Consider the following 18,077-nt stretch of genomic DNA (forward strand, 5'->3'; position numbering starts at 1 on the left):
TCAAGAGCTTGAACTTGCAATAAAATACTCGTTTCATTTGGCCCAGCAGTGGACCAAACTGTCACTTTACAAGGCGACTTGGTAACCCGACGCCGCGGGCCGCGCTCAAGTTTCGGTAACTCCATGCGCCCGCGCCGCGTTCCGTTATGCGCTGCCGACTTTGTTTCGATTTTCCACTTTTCTTTATTTGCGTCTTGATTGATTGCACTTGTCTTGGGAGACTTGATTTATTTATGATGCGTAAGGTACAAACAGATCTCTACGATAACCCATTTCAATAGATTTTTTAAATAAGATATCAATAAATATTTTAGTACTTACCTACATCTGTATTCAGTATTAACAGTCGTAAGGTTTTTGGTGGTGATTGACTTTTTGGTGGAAATGTGACTTTAAAACGGATACAATTAAAGAAAATGAAAAAGCTACTGAATTTACCTAATAAAATTTCGTGATTCATTCGTCTCTACATTTCGATACAAATACAAGGGGGTTTAAATGCAAAAAGGCAAGTACAGATATAGACAATCTGAATGTCTGTCTGCACCGAGCTTGGAATTCTTTGGAATCGCGTCGGCCAGCCAGCGGAATGAAATGGATGAAATTGGAATTGTCCTAGCGAGGCCATTCTTCAGATAGTACTTTTTATGCTTGTGATAGTATCGTCGTGTGTCTGCTTTCGCTTTTAGGTGTCTCATAATTTAATTTTGTATCATGATTTACGTTTGGTATGAGTATTTCAATGGCAACCTTTGTAATCATAGTCATAATTCTTTATTGTATCTTGAAATCATGCCTCTGTAGTGTTTTCAGCTTTATCTTCATAAATATTAACATAAAAGCTTCGGATTATCAATTAACAAACTTACTCAGGTCCTCGTGTTTTTGTTAATAAATCCTAATTAGGATTTTGAAAATGCATGTCCCATCTAAAAGTGCATTTGCTTTTAGTGAATGAAACATTTATGAAAATGGAATTACTGGATTAAAATGATAACGATAAGTACTCCTGCATTTGGCCGCGCGCCAGGACCAACATAAGCATTTCAATGCATCCTTTAGGACTCTGTAGAATCTTCATAAAATCCAAAACGGTTCGCTCTCCATGATGTATATGTATTTTGATTCATAGTTAATAAATACATTAAACAAGCTACTTTAACATTTCGATATACCTACCTAACATCACCATTTTATCCTACCCCGCTCGAAGTCAAAAATACACGGTGACAAAAACTTTTTGGTGCAACAAAAGGCCCTGCAGATCGCTGAACCGAGTCGCCGGAATGCACGCCGATCAAGTCTTGCCGCTTTTTGTGGAAGCTTTCTTAATGAGCTCCAGTAGTTAGCTGTTAAAATATTGGGACTCAATTTCTTTTGAAGAAAGAGCCCGGGAAAAGTTTGACAACTGTCGTCTTTTTCAATCCTTTGCAATCTCTGAAAGTCTTTCGACATACCAATTATAGTCTCCAGCTTCTAAATGTAGCACAGCAAGCAATTATATTTTCTGATTATTCTGCAAGAGACGCATCCATTGCAAACTTGAACGTTCCTTAAGATAAGGTAATCTTACCAGTTATCCTTGATGACTTGCAGGCCGGTGGCAAAGTTCACACAACAATAGACACTTTTGAAACAATGAAACATAGTGTGGAGGAAACGACCGAACCGAACAATGTAACTCAAAAATATTTTAATATTAATGATAATGAGACACGGGTGGAAGGCAAACAGCAAGTCAAAGAGTGAATGCCCAAAAAAATGGTTTCACAAAAAAACTACATTGCTTTCAAATAGGTATATCCAGCGGTAAGAATGAAGATGCATGTGCGTTTATGAATTTCATAGGTAATAAAATATTTAATATTAAAGTTAGTAATTATATTTAATTTATTATTATTAATCGTATGGCAAATTATTAGAAATTTTATGGCAAAACATTTAATGTAATAGGAAAATGCCTATACCTACATCTATTTTTTTGTAAATATAATCTAGGTATGTCCATGAAAATTACTCATGATTAATTCTTTTTAGATCATGAATAAACTATTATAAGCATAATGCAAGTACCTTGAAGATGCCGTGCCGGTGAGACAATACAAATTTACTATTGTGTCTGCTTACTTGCATGTCCAAGTACAAAAACAATCTAAAAATAAAAGTAACCGACTAAGTAACGTCTTTCCGACGTAATTAAAACAGAAGGTTAAGCAAAACAGCTGACAAAGAATTTCCTTTTTAGAAATACAAACTGAACTATTTGCGAAATGGTCACACTTCGGCGACGCATATTGTTCAAGAGTTTTCAGTTTAGAAACTCAACTGCATTATCTATGGTCAACTTTTAAACACCAGCGTCTCTACTACAAATGCAATAAGGTTTAGAATGAAACGAATAATATTCACATTATCAGCACTGCCGATACACTCATTGCCGTATGTAAATAGTCGATTATGTGCACTATTGTCAAATTAATTGCAACACTAGCTCGGGCTCACGTAGTTCGTGCAAAGTGTTACTGATTTTCAATCACGTTGAAAACGTTTTGAACTAGGGCAAATTGAGTAAAATTTCGTCCAGAACGCGACTCAATTATATAATCAACAAACGCTAACACAAAATTGCTATTATTTAACTGACCTTGACTTTCGAACTTAATAACACTAACAAACAAACCAGTATCTCTATACCATTTTCGGGAGGTCGTTTAACTCCTATCTAACTTAGAAGACGCTGGTTAATGTTTCCAAACTAACAAACAGTATCTAATTATTTATCCATTCCCTTTCCATCTACATTCTAAGTAACAGTTCTACCTGTTAAACTCCCGGAAACAATGTAAATTACTTATGTAACACCATTACGTAGGATCAGGTGTTTAAAGCTTCCAGTAATCTAAAACACTACCAACTTATAAATGCGACTATGAAGATCTTAGAACAATGGACCCAAAGTAGCTCCTTGTGGCACACCACTGGAAACGAAAATAATTATTTAGAAAAACAATTTAGTTATCCTTTTATGGTATTTTGGTTCTTATTTTTAGGCAGATAAGACTGAATGCTTATTGATTTAAAAGGAAAAAGTAGGGCGACGTGGTCACGAACTCGCTCAAATGCTTTGGTTGATTCAATCGTGCCGGATGGAAGGGCGAAGGTAGAAGTTCAAACCACCTAGTTGGTAATTGTTGCCATTAGATTACAGGTTGGTAACTACAATCAACATCATAAAGATTCGTGCTTGACTGGTGATACCTTTATTGAAATTCTTAATATTACCTAACGTTTATATTTTTGTTTCACTTTTCAATAATAGGAATAAGTTACACTATCAATGGATATTTGATAAGAATGTGTTATTTAGATACTAATTGGTAGCTACGCGCCAGCTCGTATCTCTTCAAGGAAATTCCCTATTTTAAACGGAAAGTACGTTCTTTGTTTTATACAAGAACAAGATTTATTATGCTGATATGTTGCTTTGAAAAATACTAAACAGTCTACCTCAAGTTGGTAAACAAGGTGAAAATATTTTTGTGTTGTTGCCAACACACGAGGATTTCTTACTATGCAGGACAGGAGTATTATTTAATTTTGTTGAAAAAACGCACTTATTACAACTTTGTTAGAGACCAGTGTTTACCTTGATAAGCCGTCGTCCTTATCTACTTAAAATGGAGATCAGGTTTAGGTCAAAGTTCGTTTTATAAAGCGCTGTACATTTACATTTGAACTTTTTGGTTCAAGCACCTCAATTCTTTTAGGGAAATTAAATACATATTTAATTTAGGACCTACCTACTTCAATTTAAAAGAGTTCTAATAACATCAGTATGTTTTAAGCGCAAGATCCTATACAAATCCAAAGGGGTTTTTGTCAAGCGGTTCTTTAATGATTATATTATTAACACTAACCTTCTTTAACCCGTTGCTTCCACTAGTACGATCTAGATTGCACTGCATTTCTAGCCCAGAAGGATCCTCGAACAAAGCTTCGTTTATATGAATGGAGGTTCTTTCCGGTCTGCTCGTATGTCTTGTTTGTATCGACTATAATTCAAGCCATTGTTGTGTGCGGCCTTGCATTGCCTTTCACTGACTCGGTTGAGAAATTATGCCTAAAATTTGAACAGAGCGAGTCTGAACGTTATCTCGCCAAATAAAAAGACTGTACAAAGTCTAGCTGCAATTGACAATATTCGGGGCAATTTTGAAAGTGTATTCGAGAATTTTTATGTGTTAAGAATCAAGTTTGTTTGCAAAAGCGGGTTTTGTTTCTTATTCTCCTTTTTGTGGAACTTTAGGGTACCTACTGTTTTCATTGTCGTCTTTGATTAGATTTTTTTGGGGATGTTGCTATTAGAATTAGAAAGCCTGTGACTTTCATCGCTTGGTAAACTTAAAGTTTACCAAAGTTAAAAGTTTAAAACTTTTGTCTAACTTAATAAACTACAAGATAATCTTGACATCGATCTTCGATCCTATGGTTAAGCGTACTGCGTAATTTCTGTGTTAGAGATTCAATTACAATTTGTGCGCTAAAGATTTTAATGCAATCCAATTTGGCATGAGCCAAATTTTTCTGGGCAGATCATATTGCAGATTTCTAAGAGCTATTTTAGTGGTAAGATTACCTACTAGTTTAAATGTTGTTTGAAATACCTGAGTTAGTTCAAATCCGGTATTATTAACCGTCTTATCAGTCCGTGCATTGTCTCGTTATTGCGTTTTTATGTTGATTTCAGTTTTTGCACAATTGTGAGTAATTGTATACGTATTGTAAGGAAACTATTTAGTTATGACGTCATCACCTTGAGTCGTATTTCATATTGTATCAACTCATTAGCGATAAATGTTTTTTCACAGGTTTAAAAAATTCCTTGAATTTTTGCATTACTTGCTACAATCACTATAGTATGGTAGGAAGTAGCTATAAATAAAGCCATTGTAAAATTTCCAAACATTAAAGTATTCTACATGTATGAGGATTTTTATAAACAACCACAAAAATTATAATAAATTAATGAAACTGAGTCAATGTCGTCGTTATTTTTTATTGACTAAGAGGTCGAGATCTAGGTACCTACATCTAAAAGAGAAAGAGAAATAACCTAAAGACCAATCTCAATCTTTTCTAAACGATTAAAGTCCTAATTAAGTGTCAAGAATCTAGACACAGAAGAAAGTCTATATTCACTAGTAAATCGTTTAAGAGATTAAAGATCATCATCATCAGGTCATTTAGTCTCCACTGCAGGAGCACCAGTTTCCCAGATTCAAATGGATGTTTTAAACCGTACTCCCCACGCTGGTCATACGGGTTAAGGATAGGCATAAGTTCGTAATATTTGTTGCTAAGTCGCCTTTACAACATACAGTACAAGAAGAGTGAGTGTGGTTCTATTATTTCCATAACCAGACGACGCAGGGACAATAATGAGTTCATCACATTAAGGTACGTCATCGCTGAAGATGCCACGACTTATGCTGAGTCGGGAACCTTTTTGGCACACCTTTTCTTTCTATCCTACCAATGTAAAATTCTAAAATTTTTAAACTTATTCTTATTATCCATTTATCCATGTGCATAAACCTAGAAAGCCTTAGAAAGGCTAAAAGATCCTGAACTTTAATATCCACACGTGTAATTTGGTTTGTATCGAACGTCGATAGCAAAACAGAGCGATCCGAAGGCCGCATTATGTCAGCAGCCACGTCAGTGTGCAGAACTTGTTCTCACTCCGAAATAAAATCGGGTAAGTGCGTGTCCCACGTGTAAGGCTCGGTTCCGTAGCTAAACACAAATACAAAAACTGTATTCAGTAATTAGGCCCTTCCCAGGGCGCCTTATACTCGTCCCTAATACCTTGCCCTATACCTCTACTTCAGGACAATAATATTTATTATTTATTTATTCATGAATAGAACGGTAGTACCAATTACACTATTCAAATAAGACGTAACAAAGTTCAGAATAACATTTAAGTAATTAAAAACAATTTAACTTAACTTAATTTAGGAAAAGTACATAAATCAGATGCGATTATTTTCACAGTAACCCAAACATTCTGCTAGTATGTATAATATAAATATGGGCTGGTGATGCGAAGAAGTGGCGGAAGAAACTCAGTCACCTTATATCAGCCTCTTTTTCAATCAAAACAAACAAACTTAAATCGACTATTTAGACAAAAATTGTCTACTCAAACAGGTTTTAGTACCCTGAGTACGTACTTGGATAATTCTACCAGATAATTAACAGAAGCTGCTGCTAAAAATAATATAAGTTTACTGAAACTCTACACGTCGAGTCAACAATCGAGTTTATGGGAGATGTGAGATAAGAATACAGTCTAAATTCTAATTCACTTTAACAAATTTTGCCATAATACATCTCAAATGTGCCCTCTGGTTAACATTACAAATGATCACGCAAACTCAAAAAGGACATTTTTAATTGCAAAATGGGCCCCTAAAAATAAAACAAAGCTCTGATTTTGCACCAGTTTTGGTACCGTTTTGTTGAGTGCCCGTGTTGCCTGTTCACACTAAAACAAGTTTCAGTGTAATTTACACATTATTAACAGTTTAAAATAAATTTAAGTTTAAAAGGTATCAGAGTCTTTACTAAACGTTTTTGAATTTAAATTCGTTGCGACAAAACTTTAAGGCTGAGTTGCACGAGTCACCACCTAACTTTAATCGTAACTATTACGATAACCGGTGCTTTTTGTATAAAGATTATCAGATTTTTGAAGTTTGTTAAAATTTGAACAAACGATGCTTTCTTAAGTGTATGAGATTGGGAATCATAACACTGCACAGTATGTTATGAGACTGTATATTCGGACATTCTCATTTATTTGATGAACCGTATAGAGCTCAGTTATACAAACATGATAGTAAAACTCCCGTTTGAAAATTTCTAGTAGTTTTCGCGGTATAAAAATTCAAAGTTACCTATTTTTTTACTTCAAAATTATGCAAAAATATTCTCAGTCGTTAACTAATAACATTTAATTCAGAATTGTTATAATACTTCATAGAGCTCTTAAAACTACACGTAATAAGCGTATTAAGTGCTTTGTAAACGCATTCAGTTAATTAGGAAAACTGATTTTAGTGATTTTTGTTTTTATTTTTTTTCTCAATTATACCTTAATATATGCAAACATTTTTAATTGCAAGATATAGTCTGATATTTAATCTAATTGTATAAAAAAGATCAGCTTTAAATTCCGTGATGTATTTGAGGAAAATCAAATTGAAAATATGCGCCATACAGAATTGTAAATTTCCCATCACTTTTTAATAGCAATATTTCTTTTGGATGGTTAAATATCATCAGCTCGATTGTACCAAATTATTGTATTGACATTCGATTTACATAGGTTTCAAATCGATGAGAAAATTATTAAAGGTAGGATAAATTCGACTTCCTAGATTTGTTTACATACTTTTTTAGTTAGTTACTTACATACAACTTAAGTTAATACATATAAGAGTGTTAAAAAAGAAAAAAGACTCGACTTGACAACCTCCTCCTTTTTTTGAAGTCGGTTAAAAACAATGTGAATGTGACTTTTTAGAACCTTCAACACTATGCACATAACAGGCGGGATTTGAAACTTTTTAGACATGAATTATTCCTTCCATAATTGTCGACCCTAGACTCGTAAAAATTTTACTAAGACGTTTTATGTTTTTTCTCAAATATATCACGGAGTTTAAAGCTGATTTTATTAATACAATTAGATTAAATATCAGACTATATCTTGCAATTAAAAATGTTTGCATATATTAAGGTATAATTGAGAAAAAAAATAAAAACAAAAATCACTAAAATCATTTTTCCTAATTAACTGAATGCGTTTACGAAGCACTTAATACGCTTATTACGTGTAGTATTAAGAGCTCTATGAAGTATTATAACAATTCTGAATTAAATGTTATTAGTTAACGAGTGAGAATATTTTTGCATAATTTTAAAGTAAAAAATAGGTAACTTTGAATTTTTATACCGCGAAAACTACGTGGAATTTTCAAACGGGAGTTTTACTATCATGTTTGTATAACTGAGCTCTATACGTTTCATCAAATCAATGAGAATGTCCGTTTATACAGTCCCATAACACACTGTAATTTATTGGAAATATTCATGTCATGTGACAGTAAAAACTTTCTTATCTTATCAGGAAACGTGTCTCCTTTTAGAGACATGAAACAACAAAGACAACTATGCCCATCTGGTCCAATTTTGAGAAATATCATTGAATCATAGCCATTCTCAGAATATAATTGGAGAGTCAGAGAATACAATAAGTGCAATACAAAGACATTATAAGTGATCTGAAGTTCATACATACAATACCTTTTAAGGTAAGTACACAGTTGTTTATGTCATTATTAAATTACTTCTTACTTTTTAAAAATTGTTCAATCAATATCCAATTCTTTTGCATTTATCAGGGTATCAAACAACTCTTTCTATTTTTATTGATACGAGTAGGTAATAGGTAAAATGATTACTTAGGAAAACTTTTGTTATAAATAAAAACCCACAAAAACAAACCCAAATGACGGCTGATTCGTCATTTGTTTTTTCTTCTGTTTTGTAGAGTTTGTGAGTCGACATCAGATTTTTTGATCACAACTGAACATCAATCTTGAAGACGATTATTTAGTTTTTGTCCGAGGCAAAGTAATAGTTGTATGTTTAAATGATTTGCATCTTATCTACTTATTTAGGCGGAACAGGAAAACGTTTGTTATTTCCAATCAATATAATGAATGGCTACAATTATCAGAATCTACTTACGTTTTTCTATACCACAGATTTGCATAAAATAGGATTAGCATATCTAGATTTGTATCATGGTTCTACCAATTTAAAATGAAATAGCTGACAAAATAAATGACTCTAACACATAGTAGACGTCAGTTGACGTTTTTCCCCTGTCAATTTAAAGTTACTTTTCTTACTTATTTCCGAGCTTCAAAGCTTTCAGCTACAAAATGTGTATAATATTGGATAGCTATATTATAAAACTAGTTACTTTTAGCTCCATTAGAAAGTATAATACCTTTTTTAACACCTCTGACCTTGCCCAAGAGGTGAACGTCTCAGCCCTCGCCTCAATGCCGGCGCCGGCGCATCGAGACAATGCCTCCAACCAAACCAAGGATTAAGTGAAAGTTAACTATAATAATGTAACGCTCCAAATTAACGACGGGTTTTAATCCCTTCACGAACGATGGTACAACTTTTCCTTCCACCATAAAGAAGGTTTTATGACTTCAGAGAAGAGAACCAAATCCATAAAATATTGCGGATTCGCTGATTAACGTTTATGGAAGGACTGGTTAGTTCCAGGTAGACAAATTTGATGTTGCGATATTTAAGTAGCCAGTATTTTTATAATTTTTATTATGTTTTGGTTGTTTCTGTAAACCAATAATCATTTATCAGACTCAAGTGAAGACTCGCGTTTTCAAGGCAAGAGTGAATAGGCACTTACAGGGCAGATATGTACCATCCTAGACTGCATCTCACTTAACACCAGGTGCGATTGCGGTCAAATACCTGCCTTGTCTAGCATAAAAAAAAATTAAATAAAAACTAATTTAACACAAATTACTCGTACTAACAGGTGAATGTCAACTCATTCACACATTCTCACTTGTATGTTAACTGAGTTATGAAATTATTAAGTCCCTTAGTGTTAGTAAAATTTGTATATTGCATTGCTTTAACATAGATATGGCTATCGTGGATAAGTTTATAAAACACGACAAGATCAAACGAGTGTATCATTTGTCTTCACCTTTTAATTTCGCTTAAATTTCGCCAGTTAAGGTAAAAAAATATGAGAAAGAAGCCGGTTATTTTTCGCATGGCCAAAATCAGATGAAATTTTGAACTTTAAGGCTGGGTTGCACCATCTTACATTAACTTTAACACACGTCAAAACCTGACAAACTCCATCCAAAAACACTGGTTATTGTTATAGTTACGGTTAAAGTAAGGTAGTAAAACCCCGTTCCTGTATGTAATTCAGACCTACCTACTGTAGATCTTAGTAAACCTACAACCAAATTAATGCTTGAATACTTCCTTTCAGTCGAAGTCACGGGCTAAGTTGCTATGAATACGTTCAGAGTAACGCCGAGCCGGAACATAGAGCGTTTTGCAATAAACGATCTTCGTGTTTTTAATCAATGCTTTTTCTATGCCGTTTTGTTAAAACCGGTATCTAAGGTCATGCTCCAAGTGATCTGACTAGACTAGAGCTAAGTTGTTAATAGAACTAGTTTATGTAACGTAGATACTAGTTACATAAAGGGAAATTAGTACATGGCCTGGACTTACACCATTGTACTGATTTCGATTGTATCAAACAGAGCAGGAGTTACAACTTCAATGATTGTTTAAATAACTTAACTATTCATTGTATTACCCACTACAAAGTAAAAAAGAAAAATACTAAGGTTGGGTTGCACCATCTTAATTTAACTTTCTTTAGTCTAAACGATAATTAGGGCAAAGGCTTAACTTTATCCGATTACTTAATTTGCACTCGTAAAATAACATTATAAACCACGTAAGTGCCATTACGTTGTTTCATCATCAGCTCTACAATAACAAGAAAACTACAAATGAGAAAAGTTTTGTAGAGTTCTGATAGAGTTCTTTTGAAAACGCGAGGAGAAGAACATAATAAATACTAACTACATCAAGAATAACCTAAACAAAGAGATTCCAAACTCTACTATTGGAAAGTTTGAAATAATTTAAGAAAAAAATTACCACCTGTTTCGATTGGGTCATCACACCGATATAGTAAAATAGAAAGGATTCAACGATTTGTAGGGTATCACGTTAATTTCAGTTCAGGTTATTTTATTTAATTAATTTCAATAATCATGTTCGAACAGCCAGCCAATAAAAAAAACCGCAGCTTATCATAAAGTTATTGCTATAATTCTGTCTAATCTGTGGCGCGGCAAACAAAGCAACATTAGTGACGTCACTGCACAATACCTGCGCGTGCTCTCATAACCTAAATCCACATTAATAACGCGGGAAATAAAACCATGATGACATAACGATAGCCCGGTCCTTGACTTTAGTACCAATTTGCAGAAGGTAATGTTTGGCCAGCAAGGCTGTGAAACGGCCTATAGTTAACGCGCACAACGCGGTAATACGCAATTAGATTGTCACACTGTTATGCCTTCAATCATATTTTTATTGTTACGTTACGTGGCATTTGAACAGGTAAGTTAGGTATTATTTGCTTGACAGTGCCCTTATTTATTTATAAGGGTTATCCAATAAATCAACACAAAAATATTCTTTCTTTTCACAAAAACCGAATAAGTCATAAGGAATTAAAGATAATAATTTTTTTATTGTTTGAGAATTAAGGGAGTGATCTTGTAATTTTCTGAACTGAATAAACCAAACCAATAAAATTAAGGCCATACACGTGGTAGAGCTTATGCTAACAGGAAAAAAAATCAAGATTCATGGAAACCTCAAAATGGATAGACCCTGAGACTACACTTACCTGATTCGTTTAATTCGTTATTACCTACCTACACAACCTAGACTAAAGAAAAATACTTGATGTGTGATAAAAATAACTAAAAGTCTGTACGTTAACTTCCAAACGTCGTTGTGTTTTAGTTTATTTTGTTCAAGGTTAATTGGCCGTAAAACATTAATTAACATAAATTAAAAGAAGTAAATAATAACACGACGATCACGACGTATTTTTTTTATTTATGCTCATCTTAGCTATGCTTATAGGAAGAGTATGATTAGCAAATCACACTTTTCAAGACTCATCATCGTCATCATCATTTCAGCCACAGGACGTCCACTGCTGAACATAGGCCTCCCCCAATGACTTCCACATCGCACGGTTGGTAGCGGCCTGCATCCAGCGCCTTCAAAGCCTGCCGCCTTCTTTTAAGACTTAAAATTGGGATATTGTATTGCTAGTTAAGCTCTACATTACTGCAGTTAAGGCAATTTTTTGTTTTATCAATTGAAACCAATAATTTTCGAATATAATTGACACCTCGCTGCTTTTGTACTAATACTAATCATTTAAGTAAACTTATACCTATACGATTGCAAGGTAAAGGACACTGAGGCAGTTTCTATCAACGCGGACTAAGTACATATTCCTAATGACATTAGTTCTTAGTGTACAAGTTCAAACTAGTGTTAAATATAACGATATTTACCATAGCCAAAGAAAGTTACCGACGCAAATGTGCAGTGAAACCCATGCATTATATTCTGCATATAACGGCGCATTAGCAGCGTAAAGTGTGCAATAATAATCAATTTATGTTTTCTTGATAGGAAAGTAGCGACATGACTTGTGATCAATCACTTTAGTTCCAATAACGCTAAATATAGCGTACAATAATGTACAATAGTAAATGATCAGGTATACTATTATAAAGTTGATATGATTAGTTTGAGCTATGCAGTTTCTATACCAACTCAAACGATCGCGTTGTTTGGCACGCAACTATCTGCGTGTAAATTATGACAAGACAAGATAGGATTTCCCTAAATTCACCCCCTAAGAGGACGAAACGGGGTCCAAAGTGACGTCGCGGGCAAGAACTAGTATAGACCCAATACACTGAATTGTCCAACCCGTGACATTAACAGGAGGGCGCCACCGTCAATACCGGATCGCTGGTTCCGATTTTTGCCATGTTGGAAACTATACAGTTGAACGATGGTGGCGCCCCCCTGCCAATGAGTTTGGTGGGACAGTTCAGTTTAGGTCATCTTTAGTAACTACTTTGTTATTCACTTTTCAAACTAAGTTCCACTTTCGTCCGCATCGAATGGCGCTGTAACTGAAACCGCAAGGAGAGCCAATATCTAGCGAAAGTCCACTCCCAAGTGTGAAACGGACCGCACGTCAATTATGCACACGTTCGTAATGCATGTCGTTATGTTTGTTCGCCACTTACCTACAGGTAGTAAGAGTTTTAAATAAACTGAACTTTCCGCCGCAAGTACGAATTAGTGCACTAACGACTCTAACTAGACGTGACATGACTGGTAAACTGCTCTTATTAAAAATGTGTACAAACTTTTACAGTTTTCAAAAGGCTGTTTTCAACCTGTTATTTAAGTTTAAAGAATAACATGCAAACTCTACATTCATCATTCGTTTAAGATTTGATGAGTAATTATAATTCAAAGTTTTGTAATTGTAGCTAATTTAAACATGTTGAAAACAATCACTGAATAAAATCTATAGCGAATAGTCTAGCTAGATATTTGGTGGATAGCGGTAATAAATAACGAATGGTTTCAATAACTAATGCAATTAAATTTGCGGGTCAGCACTATTGACACCACAATATCAATTATATTGTAACCCTTCACCACAATACCCTTTGCCCACCCAACTGAAGACCCTTAATTAATCCACATTTCAACAAACAAGTGCAAGTTAATTAAACTCCTAACAAATTGATGCTTTGCCACGCGTCATTAACTTTATGTAGGTGGGCAAAAGGTCACATAGAGCATCATTGATACTGATTTCGGTGGCTACAACTAAACTAAATCACGGAAGTAGGCATATTATATGTATTTATACCTACAGTTTACAGAAAGGCCAGCCGTGAATTGCACTACCTTGGCATTTAAGGGAAAATAATACAGCTTTGTTAACTCGTGTTTTGTACCAATTTGTATATCTGTATCTTTTTCTTCTTTGGGTCACGTTTAGGGAAAATACATATGGATTTCGATCTGTATTTCATACCTATGTAATGTTTGTTTTTAGATAAGCTTGAAAGTTAAAATTATGCAGTCAAATCAGTTAAAAATCTCCAGCCAGTAAAGCCAATTTCAGAATATATTGATTCAAGAAAGGTAAATAAAGATACAAGTCACACCAAAAGTAAAAATAATTGCGAAGTTTGTTCCTTGGACTGTATTTACATTCTTAATTAGCACAGTTTTTTACTACAAAAACCAAAGCGTAGGAACTCTACCACAGATTAATGGCCTGTTGTTTACATCCACATGTCAAGCGTAATGGCGTTTTTTCTACGATCATTAGCGAATCTGTGGTCTATTTTTGCCATTTTTACACCGCTTAGTTTTTAAAACCAGATTTAAGTAATCTCTTCGAAGACATAATTACTATTATTAATATAAAAAATGTCGCAAGAACGCACATTATTTATTTGTCATTATAATGTCGTTGTAACACGTTTTGCCTTTGAAGGTCCTTAACCTTTAGGATCAAAGCCGGGTCGTGAATTAGGCAGCCTATAAATAATTGCTATCAATTTGTAGTATCTTAAACAAGTGTATTTAAAGCGTATAATACCAGCGAAATTCATATAAAGAGGTAGTAAATGAATAATAATATATTTTTGAGGTCAAGATATGCTTTTTCCAATAAACAGGTGTTACTTAGTATGGAGACACTAATCCTCAATAACAATATTTAGACAAATGATTAGTATTTGATTATAGTTGAGAATTAGTGTCCTGTACAAAAATGATTGTATTGAGGCTCATATTGAGGGTAATAAACACGCGACCTCCATTAGAAAATCCAAATGTCAATCATGATTGAACTAATCAATCATGATTGATTGGTTTAGAACCATGGTTCTAAAATTTAAAACTGTATCAACACAACACATTCAACTGGATAAAAGTGGGGTTTGCTGCAGCATTACTCCTCCATAATTGTCTGATAACAAACAAATAACTGTAAAGTGAGGTGCACATAATATAAAGCGTTTTCTATTATCTGTGTCGTTAAAGTCAGTCGTCGCGCCTTCGTCTGCGCGTAACGGATCTCCTTTTATAAGCGATTATGGTTGAAGCCCACGCCGATAATATGTTAATCTGCAATGCCGATCGGCCCGTTAGTGATGAAAATATTAATAAAACAAGTCTCTTTTTGATGCTAAAACTATTGGCAAGGATTTTTGATTAAGTACCTAAGCTTTACCGAAGCATAAAAATCCTGCTCTACCTAAGTTAAAAGGATCCATAGGCTCATTTCATATTCATGATGTCTCAAATCCCATCCCAACTAATATTATAAATGCGAAAGTAACTCTGTCTGTCTGTCTGTCTGTTACGCTTTCCCGCTTAAACCTCGCAACCGATTTTGATGAAATTTGGCATACAGATAGTTTGAGTCCCGGGAAAGAACATAGGATAGTTTTTATCCCGGTTTTTGAAACAGGGACGCGCGCGATAAAGTTTTTCTGTGACAGACAAAATTCCACGCGGGCGAAGCCGCGGGCGGAAAGCTAGTTGTAGATAAATCAGGCAACTGCAGCCCTCTCTTAATGAATTAATTCATCTCAAATTTCTTAAAGGTTTTCTTGTTTTTCTCAGCACTGGCCCATTTATTGTCCTGAAGCAGTGGTAGGGTTAATACTGGGAAGTGTAAAAGTGCTTTTTTAAAGCCTATTTGCATAAATAAATGAGTTTTATAAGTTATAAAAGAAACGTGGATTTGACACGAAAACAATATTAGCTCGTCAACAGATTTCAATTACAATATTTTAAACTTAAATATAGCATAGTACAGTCATAATTATTCCGCCTAGATAGGCGGGTAACTTAGATTTAAGTTGCCCATCCAGTGTTAGACGTAATTGAATTTTGTATTGCGGAGATAGCATCTTAGCGGTCGCAAGTTTCTGCTTAGCTTGCTTGCAGCAGTTGCTGCTTATAAGTCTTTCCCAAGTTGCAATGGAAATAATGCTCGAACAAAATTTGAGATTTTCCAATGTTGCAATTATACGAGTTTGGATGAAAGCACATCAACCTTTAGGTCTAGCGCTTATCTCACTCAGTGTGTAAGGTATAGTAGCGGCACGACCCTCTCGTGTTTTTGTAATATCAAACGTCAAAAGGGACTATTCCCACCTCTCGTTCCCACCACTGCAACTCCTGTGTAACCAGGATCTACAGCTTGACCGCCACAAAAACCCAACCAATGAAGGTCAAGTTTGTCCCGGGGGAAAGTTAAACTGTCATTGGACCCGCAACGAAATTAATCAGAAGAACATAGGAGGAGTTCGAAATTAAGGTTCGACTTCCCTCCATTGCAAAGCGGATGACAGGTGACAAACAAAGGTTTAAAACCTTTAAGAAAAGATTATGCACCACGGACAATAAATTAAATTAAGGGGGGCCTATCTTATGAGCAATTATTAGCAACTACCTGCCAATAATATTTTTCACAAAATCGCTTAAAAGCACGGAAATTTTTCCTTGTCGCGACAAGATCGGTGTAATAAATTGCGGAAACAGATGTATGTTGTATTGAATAATATCAAACGTCAGCTACACTTCACATCTCCTTCAGATTTATATGTTCGGTTACGTCATAATATGTCAATGTTACCCCTCCCGTGCCGCTCCCACACCTCAGTCTCTGACTGAGTTTAGCGCATGACCTATAAAATAAAAAGGTTAAACTTATCTTATAAAGTTGCTATTTCTCAACACAAATAAAGTCTGCATAGTGTACGCACGTAATGAACTTTTTTCATATTTCAATATCTCAAACATATTCTCAAGCATTACTACAACTGTCACTACAATTATTACACAAATTATTTTATAAAATAGCTGATTATAAAATAATTTGTGTAATAATTGTAGTGACAAAAAACATTCTCACAGTACAAAAAAGTATTCACATAGAATTAATTGAGGATAAATTTACGTGTATTACATTATTTACTGCAAATTGTTATTACAAAACATTGAGAGGTATAACCCTATAAAGCCGGGTCTCCAGCGCGTGTTTTCAACATTCAACATTTTTGTAGGCAATTTTGTTGAATGTTGAGATGTTTTTGTTGATTGTTGAGGGCAAAAAACGCGGCTTTACTAATAAGATAAATGTCACAGATATATCAGTTTCTTAGACACGCTACCTCATTGCCTACAAACTCGCTGACAAGTAATTGCGACAATGCGAAGAATTGAATCTGAATCAATTATATCTGACCTAAGCTTCACCACCCCACGCTATGTGTCACAAATCTATAAAAAAGAGCGACGACTGAGTTTACTGCTCGACAAGAACAGCCAGTTCATTACATTTTATATTTTATTTTATTGTTAGAAAAAAAACAGCATTTTATTACACATAATAGAATGACTAATTAACTTTACATTTTCCAAAAGAGTTTTCACAAATAGTTCTTACATAGGTATATTTTTTCGAGTTTGAATATACAGAAATGCATTTTTAAATGCAGTATTCATTAGGCAATTATTAAAAACTCAAATTCACATCATTGACAAAACAACAAATGATTTTTTTATAATATTTTAAAGCTGTGGTACAGCACACTACTTAAAATCAAAGATGTTAAGATAATGAAATATACGGTTGTTTATTGTTTTGTTCTTTCTTTCACATTAAGGTATTAATAAATATTTTTCTCCTTTTGCAGATCCAAGCTGAACAAGCGGCCTTCAACCGGTGTCATTATTAGTCGGACAGTTTTACGAATATTAGGTAAGGATTAAGAGCATATTATAATTGTAATAAATATCATAAGCAGCAGCCCCACATAGCCACACAATCTGGCATCTTCATGGTGAAGAGACGAAAGATTTAAAGTGAACTAAAGCTGTGGCTGAGCCTAACGTAGCCTGAAATAACATTGAACATAAAAAAATCATTTTCTGAGAAAACAAAATTAAACTATTTCCCTCTCTTAAGAAATGTTCTTAAACTCAGTAAGGTCAGATATTTTGGCACATTATTGAAGACAAATCTTAACTTCTCACTTATATTCTTTGTACTTTTTTCCTATTCGGGAGGCAGCAGATGGGAATACCTCTTTTTGTCAGTTTCATATCCACTTATTACAAATAATTTTCTATCATTTCTGACTTGTCCATACGACACATTCTGGCCGTTCTCCCTGGTCTACGTCACCTACTCTCATTACTGCGACATCTAGATTTTTCTCTGTTGTGCAGCTCGGTGCCCGGTACGAATGAGTGCATAACATTGCATTATATCT

The 18,077-nt window shown here is 34.4% G+C and overlaps 1 protein-coding gene across 1 annotated transcript in view; it reads left to right on the plus strand.

The window, feature by feature from the left end:
* LOC135071235 (uncharacterized) overlaps positions 1-18,077 on the plus strand; it is a 72,470-nt gene that overhangs the window by 17,316 nt on the left and 37,077 nt on the right. Inside the window, exon 2 of the mRNA XM_063965017.1 lies at positions 17,499-17,563. The gene's annotated coding sequence lies outside the window, so the exon portion shown is untranslated. The remainder of the gene's footprint in view (positions 1-17,498; positions 17,564-18,077) is intronic.

This window comes from Ostrinia nubilalis, chromosome 4 (assembly GCF_963855985.1).
Source record: "Ostrinia nubilalis chromosome 4, ilOstNubi1.1, whole genome shotgun sequence".
Lineage (NCBI taxonomy): Eukaryota > Metazoa > Arthropoda > Insecta > Lepidoptera > Crambidae > Ostrinia > Ostrinia nubilalis.